General features: G+C 32.3%; 1 non-coding gene across 1 annotated transcript; it reads right to left on the bottom strand.

Moving 5' to 3' along the window:
• Nucleotides 1-1,586: 1,586 nt before the first annotated feature.
• On the bottom strand, nt 1,587-8,359 carry LOC105341677 (uncharacterized). The gene is made up of 4 exons (XR_010707834.1): nt 8,296-8,359; nt 8,127-8,202; nt 7,735-8,037; nt 1,587-2,067 (listed from the first exon to the last, which is right to left on the bottom strand). It is a non-coding gene; the product is annotated as an uncharacterized protein (transcript).
• Between the last annotated feature and the right edge of the window lie 2,407 nt (nt 8,360-10,766).

Below are 10,766 nucleotides of genomic sequence, written 5' to 3'. Positions count from 1 at the left end.
TTTTGCAAGAAAGCTTGTCAAAGTAGTAGTAAACCATTAACAAATTCCTGCAAATAGTTATCTAAAATTGAGGAACGTGTCGTCTGACCTTAAGATCCAGCATGATCACAAAAAACCTTTATTGTTTCAATAGCTTTGTCTAAGAAAAGCATTTCTCTAAGTGCTAAGGTAACATCATCTGCATGTTGTAGATTTTTAATTGCTGTACTCATATTAGCAATTTTTATACCCTTTATATCATTAATTGTTTTAAGATTTATAGCTAAAATCTCTGCAATACATAAGTGCAATAAAGCTGAAATAGGACATCCCTGTCTTATGCCACGCGACAATTCACATGTTTTTTGAAATCCAACCATTGTTTTTAATTCTAAAAATTGGATTAGTATACAATATTTTTACCCATGAAATAAAATTATCTCCAAAATCAAAATTGTTAAGCACTTTTAATAAAAAGTTCCATTCTACCGAATCAAATGCTTTTTCGACATCCAAAAAAACTATCATAACCCGTCTTTATCATTCTCCATGCAAAAATCGTAAATATCTAAAACAGTTCTGGCATTGGCGCCAATAAAACGACCTTTGATGTATGCAGTCTGTTAGTTACCGATTAAATTATTGATAACTTTTTGTAGCCTTCTTGCTACGCATTATAAACGCAATAATTTTGTAGTCAGTGGTTGTCAAACTAAGAGGTCTGTAATTTCTTAGATTTTTATTATCTCTTTTTTTGGTAAACGTTACATTTTATTGAAACTAACGCCAATACAACACATATGTAAAATATGACAATATTCGAGCTTAATTTACAAAACAAAGAAGTATGAACTCTGTATCTTGCCTATCACTTGATATTTGACTTTCAAGTTTTGACATAACATTATAAACTTCTATATGTATCAGTATAAACATTGAAAATGGGAAAATAAAATTTGAAATTTTTAAGTCAAATCGTGTCTTAGTCCCTTTAAAAGATGATATAAGACTTTTTGTTGACCAGTTTTCTTTAGTTCTAGTTATAAGGATTCTGAAATAAATATTGCATGATTCAGTAGAAAAGAGAAAAATAATTTCACAAAAAGGATTGCAATAAACGAGGAAAAATTTGCTAGGAAATGGTTACAATTAAGCACAATTTACATGTAGGTCAAAGCTTTCGGGAGCCTTAGGCGGCTCCCAGACTAACTGTTTTGGCATTTTTTCCTCATAGGTAATATATAATTACTATATACAAGTAACGGTCATGTAGCCTATAAGTCTTCTTCATCTTTGTCATTGATCAGCTATAGATTTTTAGCCGGGCTCTGCTAAAAGTCATTATTTGATCAATTTACGAGTAAAAAAATAATACATTATTGTGTGTTTTTCATTGAAATATTTTGAAGAAATTGAACTGCTTTATATCTCCTGAACGCTCACAACAATCTATTTAACAAGCAGCTAACAAATCAATTAACAAACAAGTCAACCAAACAGTTCAAATAATAATCTTTCAATTATTGAATTTTTAAAGAAACAGGAATTATATATAATAGTTTTTAACATTCAAAGAAATGCAAAAATCAAAAAAGTGAAGTTGAATTTAAACTTTTTTTTTTATATTTTCTAACATGCAAATTAGAAAACTGAACAAGATGAAAAGAAAATGATTCAAAGTTGTTGAAATGTGTGATTAAACTTTCCATCCTTTAAAACTTGACAATTCTCTATACAGAAAATTTGCTGTGGTCGTTCGAAGATTCACTTTATCTCCAGCTTTTAAGACTAAAGGTACTGTGTTTGCGCAGTGTCCATATCCAGAACTACTTTCATTGTTGCAAATGCCAAATCCTTTCCGTTTCCCATTGATCAAAATTTCTGCGTCAAATATACTTTTAGGATTAATTAAGCTGGTCCAGGTAAAAATATACAGCCCAGCAGATGGCGCTGTGAAGATTCCGCTGTGAGGATTGTATGCGTTTCCGTAGTTGAAAAATAATTTGTCATACACAACATTGACGGGTGTATTTCTGTGCAAGGTCAGATGTTTTGATATGTATGTATTGAAAGCAATGATAGGTTTATCTAAAAGAAAACAAAATAATGAAGTAGCGTGCCGCCAAAGTACAAATACGTCCCAAATACCGTAAATCTGGAAATTGTTACGTCGATTTATTTTTGCGAATTTGCGAATTCGAGTCATAAAGCTATAGATTAATTTTTACGTTTTAAAATTTTGCGAATTGTCATCGGCGCTAAAAATAAAAAGCACTCAAATATTAAATGTCAACATACTGACATGCACAATGTTAGCTAACCTTCGGACATCGTATATTACCGCCGCCTCTAATTTTCTCACGAATCGTATATGTTTACCAACTTCATATAGTATCATGTGAGAGTTGATGTCTGCAATTTATATCTTGTTCAAATTACCAATATATACAATAACAGCAGCAAATGCAACAAAACTACCTAAAGGGGTATCTTGGTACGGATTTATAGCGAGATAATTATCCCAATTAGCAGTTCACACCTTTTCAAATTCAAAATACTGTACAGATTTTCGTATTCCGTGAATTTTGGTGTCCCGCCAGTACACTGTGAATGGGGTAAAAAAAAATAACGCTACATTCTGCGTAACGCCGGTGTAATGAAGAATAATGACCCCCGGAGAATAATGACCGGGGGTCATTTTTCTACGTAGAATAATGACCCCCCGGTCATTATTCTACGCAGAAAAATGACCCCCGGTCATTATTCTACATAGAAAAATGACCCCTTTGCCTGAAGAATAAGTGTCATTTTCATAAAAATGAGCACACTCCACATGAAGAAAAGTGACCCCTGTAGAATAATGACCCCCTTGGAGATTAAAGTTTTTCAGTATATTTTTTTTATTAAATGTGAAATAGTCTTTACACTATTGTAATTCTTACTGCTGCAGTTTACAGAAAGTAACAGAAATTATAATTCATATTCAAATAAACTTAAAGTGAAAGAAGGGGTTTATCTTAGAAAATTAAAATCCTTTTGTTATAACAAGATATTGAGGCATTGCATTACATTTACATATATCTATGGTGTTCCGTTAGGGCCACTTCGACCTAAGTTGCAAGGGCGATAGTGCGAAGGCGAAAGTGCGAAGATGCGACGACGAAGCGCGAAGATGTGATGCCTAAAGTGCGACGGTGCGAAGGTGAAGGAGCGATACTACTATCGCTCCTTCCCAACTTTGCAATCTGGCCTTTGCATCTTCGCACTTTCGCCTTCGCCTTTTTTGATTGCATTCAGCAAGCCTCGGTAGATTACATAGAATTTAATACAGGCACCGTACTCGCCAAGGTTTTCCGATTAATCCATGCTATTATTGGTAAGCATGCGCTAGGCCATCGCGCTTACTATGAATGTTTATAATTATTTTAATGTGTACATGTAAAATATATCTTAACCAGTGCTGATTATGCCTAATCATTATCTACTCCACACAAAATGTAATGTCCGCCATAATGTGCACATATGCACTTCCAGACTCCTGTCACTTACCAGCCGTCTGTTTAATGTGGACCAAACACAGTAACATTTCATTATGCGACACTCCTTGCTCATGCATGGATCTGGAGGGGGAGAGGGGGTCCGCCCCCCCCCCCCCCCCGGAAAATTCAATATTAATAATTTTATGCAGTAAAACGGGAGAGGGAGTCCGGACCTTATCCCCCTGGATAATTTAATTTTATGAATTTTATAAAAAAAAAATAAAAATCCAAAATAAGCCTCGGAACCCTTTAAACGATGGAGAGCTCCGCAATTATAAAACATAGGTCATCACAGATTACAAAGCTCACCGAGACGAGGCATCACCTTTATGAGGCATCACCTTTATGAGACCACCTTTATCATATTATATGAAAACCATCCTTTATGATCTTGGATATTAATTGATTCTGTTTTGACACAATATCATATATCATCTGTTAAAAAATTGTATGATAACAATATGTTCATATGTTAATCAATACAATAATATAAAATTAAAATTTAATCCTATCATGCTTACAATTTATATCATATAAAACCATAAAATACCGTAAAAAATGTGAGATATGATATTGTAACGTATGATATGACATTGTATTGTGTTATACATTATAATTGTATTTGATCAAATAATAGAATATCATAAAACATAATACAATTTAGTATTATATGAAACAATATCATATTGCAATTATACATCATAACATTGAAACATCTGATATTATATTGTATAATTAAGCGTTGAATCATGTGGTCTCACAACTGCAACGGTGTGTGCATACAAATTGTATAACGCGCGTTAGCGTGGTATGATTTTTTTTTTGCACTCATCGTTGCAGTTATAAGACCTCATCTTTCAAAAAATAATGATTAAATGCTTATATTTACGTTTTTTAAACATGTATTTCCTTCCCGCAAATATGATTTGTTTTTAAAAAGCTCTGTCTTATTCAACGAGTTATGCGAAATTATCGGAATGGCCACTGGAACAGCCAAAATATGCTGACAAAAATAGCGCACAGCGTTTTAAATTCTAATAACACAATTTAATTTTTCTTTCTGTAATTTAATGAATTTGCTCTTGGTAAACTAAGAAATTAAACTGTCAAAATATATTTACATCAATGAAATATTTATCAGCGTAAGTATAATAACAGGTCGTTATCCGGTTTGAAGTCGCGAGAAGAGTCAGTTCCTGTTCTTCGAGAAATACTGAAGGAAGACTGAATGTACTCCTACGCACCAGATTTGGTGATTGGGTCTTCTGTGTTGTGCGTAAATATCACTCAAATCAACCAATGCAGTTTAATAGAGAGAAAGAAAGTAAATGTAAATATCATAGTATGATATTGTATTGTGTGATACTGTATCATATTTGAAACAAAATATGATATTGCATTATATATATAGTACAATATAATTTGATTCAACATTGTATCATATAAAATGATACAATATCATGGGATAAAGTAAAATATTATATAATAAAATCATATTATACACATTGTATCATATGATACAATAATATATGTTAAAACATCATAAAATACAATTTCATGTGATATGATAATATATCACATAAACCAATATCATATTATATAATATCGTATGATACGATATTTTATAATATTGTATCATAAAAATCAATACTATACATAACAATATCACGATACAATATCATATCATAAAATATAAAAAAAAAATGATACAATATTTTATGGCATCATATAACATTTTACAATATAACATATGGTATTATATTGTATCCTATTAATTAATAGTGTTTTATATCATACAATACTTTATCATAGGGATCATGCTATATCATTTAACAACAACCTTATCTTTTTATCAAGCATGTTTGAGTGAGGTAGGAGATTTCTCTAGCATCCTTGATAATGGAGATAAGGTTCTGCATCTAAAGCAACCACTGCGTTTCATTTATAATATAGTTAAATCAACTATGCAATCTATCATCTTGAAAGCATGTGACCTGTTCCAAAAAACTAAACCTCATCAAGAATCATAAACCTATGGCTCTGATTCAGCATTCAAGCCTGTCAGGTGCATCAGTATCATAAGACGCACTATCCATACAAGTTTAATGAAGTTAGGACCAGTAGTAACTAAGATATAATCATTAGAGGGCACCTGCAACAAAAACTTTAACCAGCTCCAAAAACCTTAACCTTCTCCATGATCCGAAACCTATAGCTCAGATTCAGCACTCAAGCCTGTCTGGTGCATCAGTATCATAAGACACACCATCCATGCACGTTTGGTGAAGTACAGACCAGCAGTAACTTAGATATTGCTATTAAAGGGCACCTGTATCAAAAAACTTTAACCTGCTCCAAAAACCTAAACCTCCTCCAGCATCTGAAAGTTAGGAACCAGATTCAGTAGGTCCAGATGCATCTTTCTTGTAATTTTTGTGAAGAGAGGACAAGTATCTTTATGATACAGGAGCTGCAACTAAAACATTAACGAGCTCCGGACGCCGACGCCGGGGGTATAGCATATGCTCCCATTGACTTCGTCTCGTTGAGCTAAAAAGGCGAAAGCCCGAAGCTTCGAAGGCGAGAGTGCGAAGTTGCAAAGGCGAAGAAGCAATAGTAGTATCACTTTTTCGCCTTCGCAACTTAACACTTTCGTCTTCGCATCTTCGCGCTTCGCCATCGTTCTTCTATATTTTTCATATTGTTCATGAATTATACTTGCATTGAGGATTTCCACAATACAAACTGCTGGTTATCCTCGGCATACTTTAGTTTAGTTAATATCAAGATGATTAATGATTCAATAGTTTGTATGAGCATTGGTTATTTTGGATACAATATAGATTGTGTGATCAAAACCAACCAGGATATAAACCCCTAACATGGGCCCTAACCTCTTATCAACGCTTTTAGAAACAATCTTTTCTTATTATAATCGATCAGTGTTTATTATCTATTTAGATTTACTATAGTCAGTTACTCTTCACAAATTTGCTCCAAAAGAATAAAGTATATTCATGATCACAAAACAACATTACAACAAATGTTTAGAATATTGATGTTCATGTATTACGTAGAAGAAAACAAAACTAACGAAGAATGATTTTTTTAAAAAATCACTTTCCCCAAGAAATGTAAATAAGAAGTATTCATATTCCTACGTTACCTGCCCCTTAGTCTTTTTCCATAAAGATATATGCAGGTATCATTCTTCGATTGACAATTCATTCACCAATGAATATTGCTTATATCATTACAACAATTATTCTTTCATGATTATTGTTCGTTAATTATCAAACAATATCCTCATTGTGTATGAATTTTTCTTTATTTGCGTCATTTCCCGCCGTATGTCGACGAGAGAAGTAACGTAACTGTTAACAATTTGTGGCAATGTCAGAGTGTTTTGCGTGTGCTTGCTACGGATATGAAAATCTATATACAGTGATTTATTAACAAGTTCGGTGTTTATAACTTCAAAATCAGTTAAACAGAGTGAAAAATTAAGTAATTTTAAAGTCATTTCTTGGATACGGGGTAACCAATTTCTATTCATGTTTACGGGGGGGGGGGGTCATTTTTTATGGGGGTCATTTTTCTTCATGTTTAACATGAAGAAAAATAACCCCTGGGTCTTTTTTCCAATTATTCCTCAGCTAGGGAGGGTCGTTATTCTACGTAGAAAAATGACCCCCCGGTCATTATTCTACGGGGGTCATTATTCTTCATTACACCGGTACATATAATATCTATGAATAAATCACGCATGCATGCAGTGTCGTCAGTATACATGTACACTTAAGATAGACATGAGGCTACCAGTCAACCGAAGATACCGATTTTGAGTGAAGTCCTTCTCCACACGCTGGTTATAGCTTGGGGGTAATTACCTGGTTATATAAACAGGTTTTTTAAATGACCACTATTTACGGACACCTGTTCATATAATAAGGAGAAGAGACCAGCTTTCGGCAAAATGTTGATTACTTTTTGTTGTTGTTGATTAATTTTTAGGAAAACATTTTTTGCGAATGCAGAGTACGCGCAAATTAGCTAAAAATTTATCTACGGTAAAAATTTCTAGATTTACAGTATTGTATATCATATTCATTAAAAGAAATAATGGTATCGCAGAACAATTACTAGTAATAGGATGAAAAATGGAAAATATGTACATGCATATGTGTTTTCATAGAAACCATGAATATAAAACTACCTTGTATATCATTGTCAATGTTTCTGACACAGCGGTAACTAATTTCCAAATATTTGGAAATATTTGCGCAAGGGTTTCCGAAGTGTTTGCTTGTGGCATGTAGATGACAAGTTGCATAACCGTTGCAATTCCACCTGACCCTGATTTCCGATGATTTTGATCGACAGGTGAGTGTATCCGTTTTACCACCTGGACACACCTGGTCATCTGTACGTCCGTAGTTAGCTGACACTATTTTGATTTTCAATCCATTCTTACAGCGTATCATACCTCTTTGGTCAGCACATAGAGCAACGGTTTGATCTAAGAATATGAAGAAAAATTGAAAAAAAATCAACATTGAGATGGTTTTAGTATTATGTTTCTAAGATACTTCTAAGATACTTACTTACCAGTTGCATTTGTCTCTTGAAAAAATATTGCCAAGAAAAGAAGAACCAGTCTGAGAAGCGAAGACATCTTTTGCCTCTACAAAAATGTATAATTTTAAAAAAAAAATTTGTGAGGAAAAAGAAAAGAGAGAGAGAGAGAGAGAGAGAGAGAGAGAGAGAGGACGCACACCCAGTAGACTTGTAACTTTCAGTCTGATGGGTATCTTGATATTTCTGGATTTTATAAAGTAAATGGACGTATTACTGCTCGCTTTTAATCAATATAAGTGTCGTGTTGCAAAACAATGCTGATATATTTGGTTTTAATAGTAATATAGCACGCGATTTACACATTTTCTTGCTGTAGCAGGTTGACTGAAAAATCTAACGACCAAAACTACCTACAACATAGATGACACTAAGTGCGCAGTATCAACGGAACTTAACTTTTCAGCATATGAAACACTGTCTTTTGGGTTAACTACACACCTGAAGAAAGGAAAGTGGAATAGGAATTTATTAATTAACTTATTATACTTAGTAATGTCTAGTCTTTTTTAAACATGTACAAGGTTTGCTAAATCAGCGCATTAAGTATGAGAATATAATTATAGCTCTAACGCTGTATGCATGAAACAATCGTCCTTCTAAATCAGGCCTTTGAAAAATGTATGGAAAGCATAAGCTCCAAAAAGATAAATGTTTGAAAACAAAATTTAGACCGAAATACTAAAAGTTATAATTTTATTTTTAGTAAATCTTCAGAAATCGCCAAAATATGCCAAAATAATATTCCCGCCCCCATATAAAATAAAATTAAACGATCGAAACAAAACAAAACAAGGTATACGGTGTATGGAGCTTCTTTGATTTCACTTGAATATTATATGCATACGGCATTAAAAGGTACAAATATTCAATATATTGAAACAGTATACAATGGTAAATACAGAAAGTATTTTTTGCCTTAAACAAATAGCAGGATTCTTGATATATATATATATATATATATATATATATATATATATATATATATATATATATATATATATATATATATATAAGAATTTTGCTGCATTTATAAAACTTTTTCCACCTCTGTGCATTACCTGAAATTTGAGATAACATCTGTCGAATCTGACATGTAACTTTAAACTGCTACGCTTGTCCTCCATAGTTATTGTCAATGTTTGATATTATGTATCTGGTACATGCGCAATATGTATTGATCGGTGATGTATTTGATACATCTGCAACACGTAGCTATGTACTTACATACTTATGTAAGAAAAAGACGATGAACAAAAAAGTTTGGAAGAGAGAACATGTTGCCTCTCCATAACGGTTGTTATATGCCCGTGTAGGAATATCTTGTCTAAGCAATTTGTGACATTATGTAATCGGTTGTTTGTTTGAGATATTCATGATTAATCATTGTGGTGATAATCTGTAAGACTGAAGAGGGATCATAGATGCATGACCCCTTAACACTACACTCACCAACTGCACCCCCTAAAAGATGCAAAAATCCAGACAAGACAAAATGTGGTGATAATATTTACATCTGCAGCCAACTGAATTCAATTTAATCTATTTCACTCACACATCAACAAAATGGTTACGTATACAATATTTGAAATTCTTGGGCTTTAAGTATACACACAAGCAAATACAGGGCATATACATATTTAAATAAAAGCGGACAGGGTGAAATTAAGTACACAGCTCTTCATTTTTTCAGCTTTGAAGATGACATCAATTCTCAGAAGTAAAAAGTAATTGGCCATTCTGAAATATTGAATTTTTGAAGATTCTTTCTTATGCAATGACAAGGCATTTCGTTTCTGTACAAAATGGTTGTGTTCGAATCGCAAAAGATCCATAAAAAGAAATACAGAAACATGTATCAGAGTCAAACTGAGTTCAATAAATGTTTGATACATTTAGTCTTTCCACAAACAAAATAAAATGGATTTTATCTGTTTTAATTCATGAATTAATGGTTTATCGATGTTAAGTGAATGCATACGAAAAGATACACATTATTTTACATTGGTTTGTGCATTTTTTTTTTTACAGAAATATATTAAAATTGACATAACACCTTTATCAAAAAAAGTCTAGCAGAATAACATTTTTGTTTATCAAATAAATCAAAACAACAACCCTCTATTTCTTTTCACACAAATTGCTATTTATCTTTGTAATTAAAAACCAAAAAGATGTTTTTTGAAACTTTAGATATTTTCTAATACACGATTCTAAGAGAAAATAATCTTTCTTTAATATTAATATTTTGATTATATCGGTATTCAATTGCTCACAATATAAATGAAGCTCATTCATGGTTTTTTTTATAAATCGTAATTTATTTCAATATTATTAGAAATACCACATGTATATAAAATAATACTAGGTCTTAAATACCAACACAGTTTACTCTCATTAATATTATTTACACCAAGAACATTTTAATTTTACGTAGTTCGGGACATGTTTAATTGGTATGTTAAAAGAATTAGAAATTTCTCAAAAATTATTTGGCCAGGAAAATTTCAACTTGTCTGGAAGCACTTTTAGGCATTTCAGAATTAAAATCATATCATGAGTTTGCCAGTTAAGTTGAAGGTTGCCTTGAATATGTTTGTTTCATTAAAAATA

This window comes from Magallana gigas, chromosome 7 (genome assembly GCF_963853765.1).
Source record: "Magallana gigas chromosome 7, xbMagGiga1.1, whole genome shotgun sequence".
Lineage (NCBI taxonomy): Eukaryota > Metazoa > Mollusca > Bivalvia > Ostreida > Ostreidae > Magallana > Magallana gigas.
This window is presented reverse-complemented; position numbering and strand designations above follow the sequence as displayed.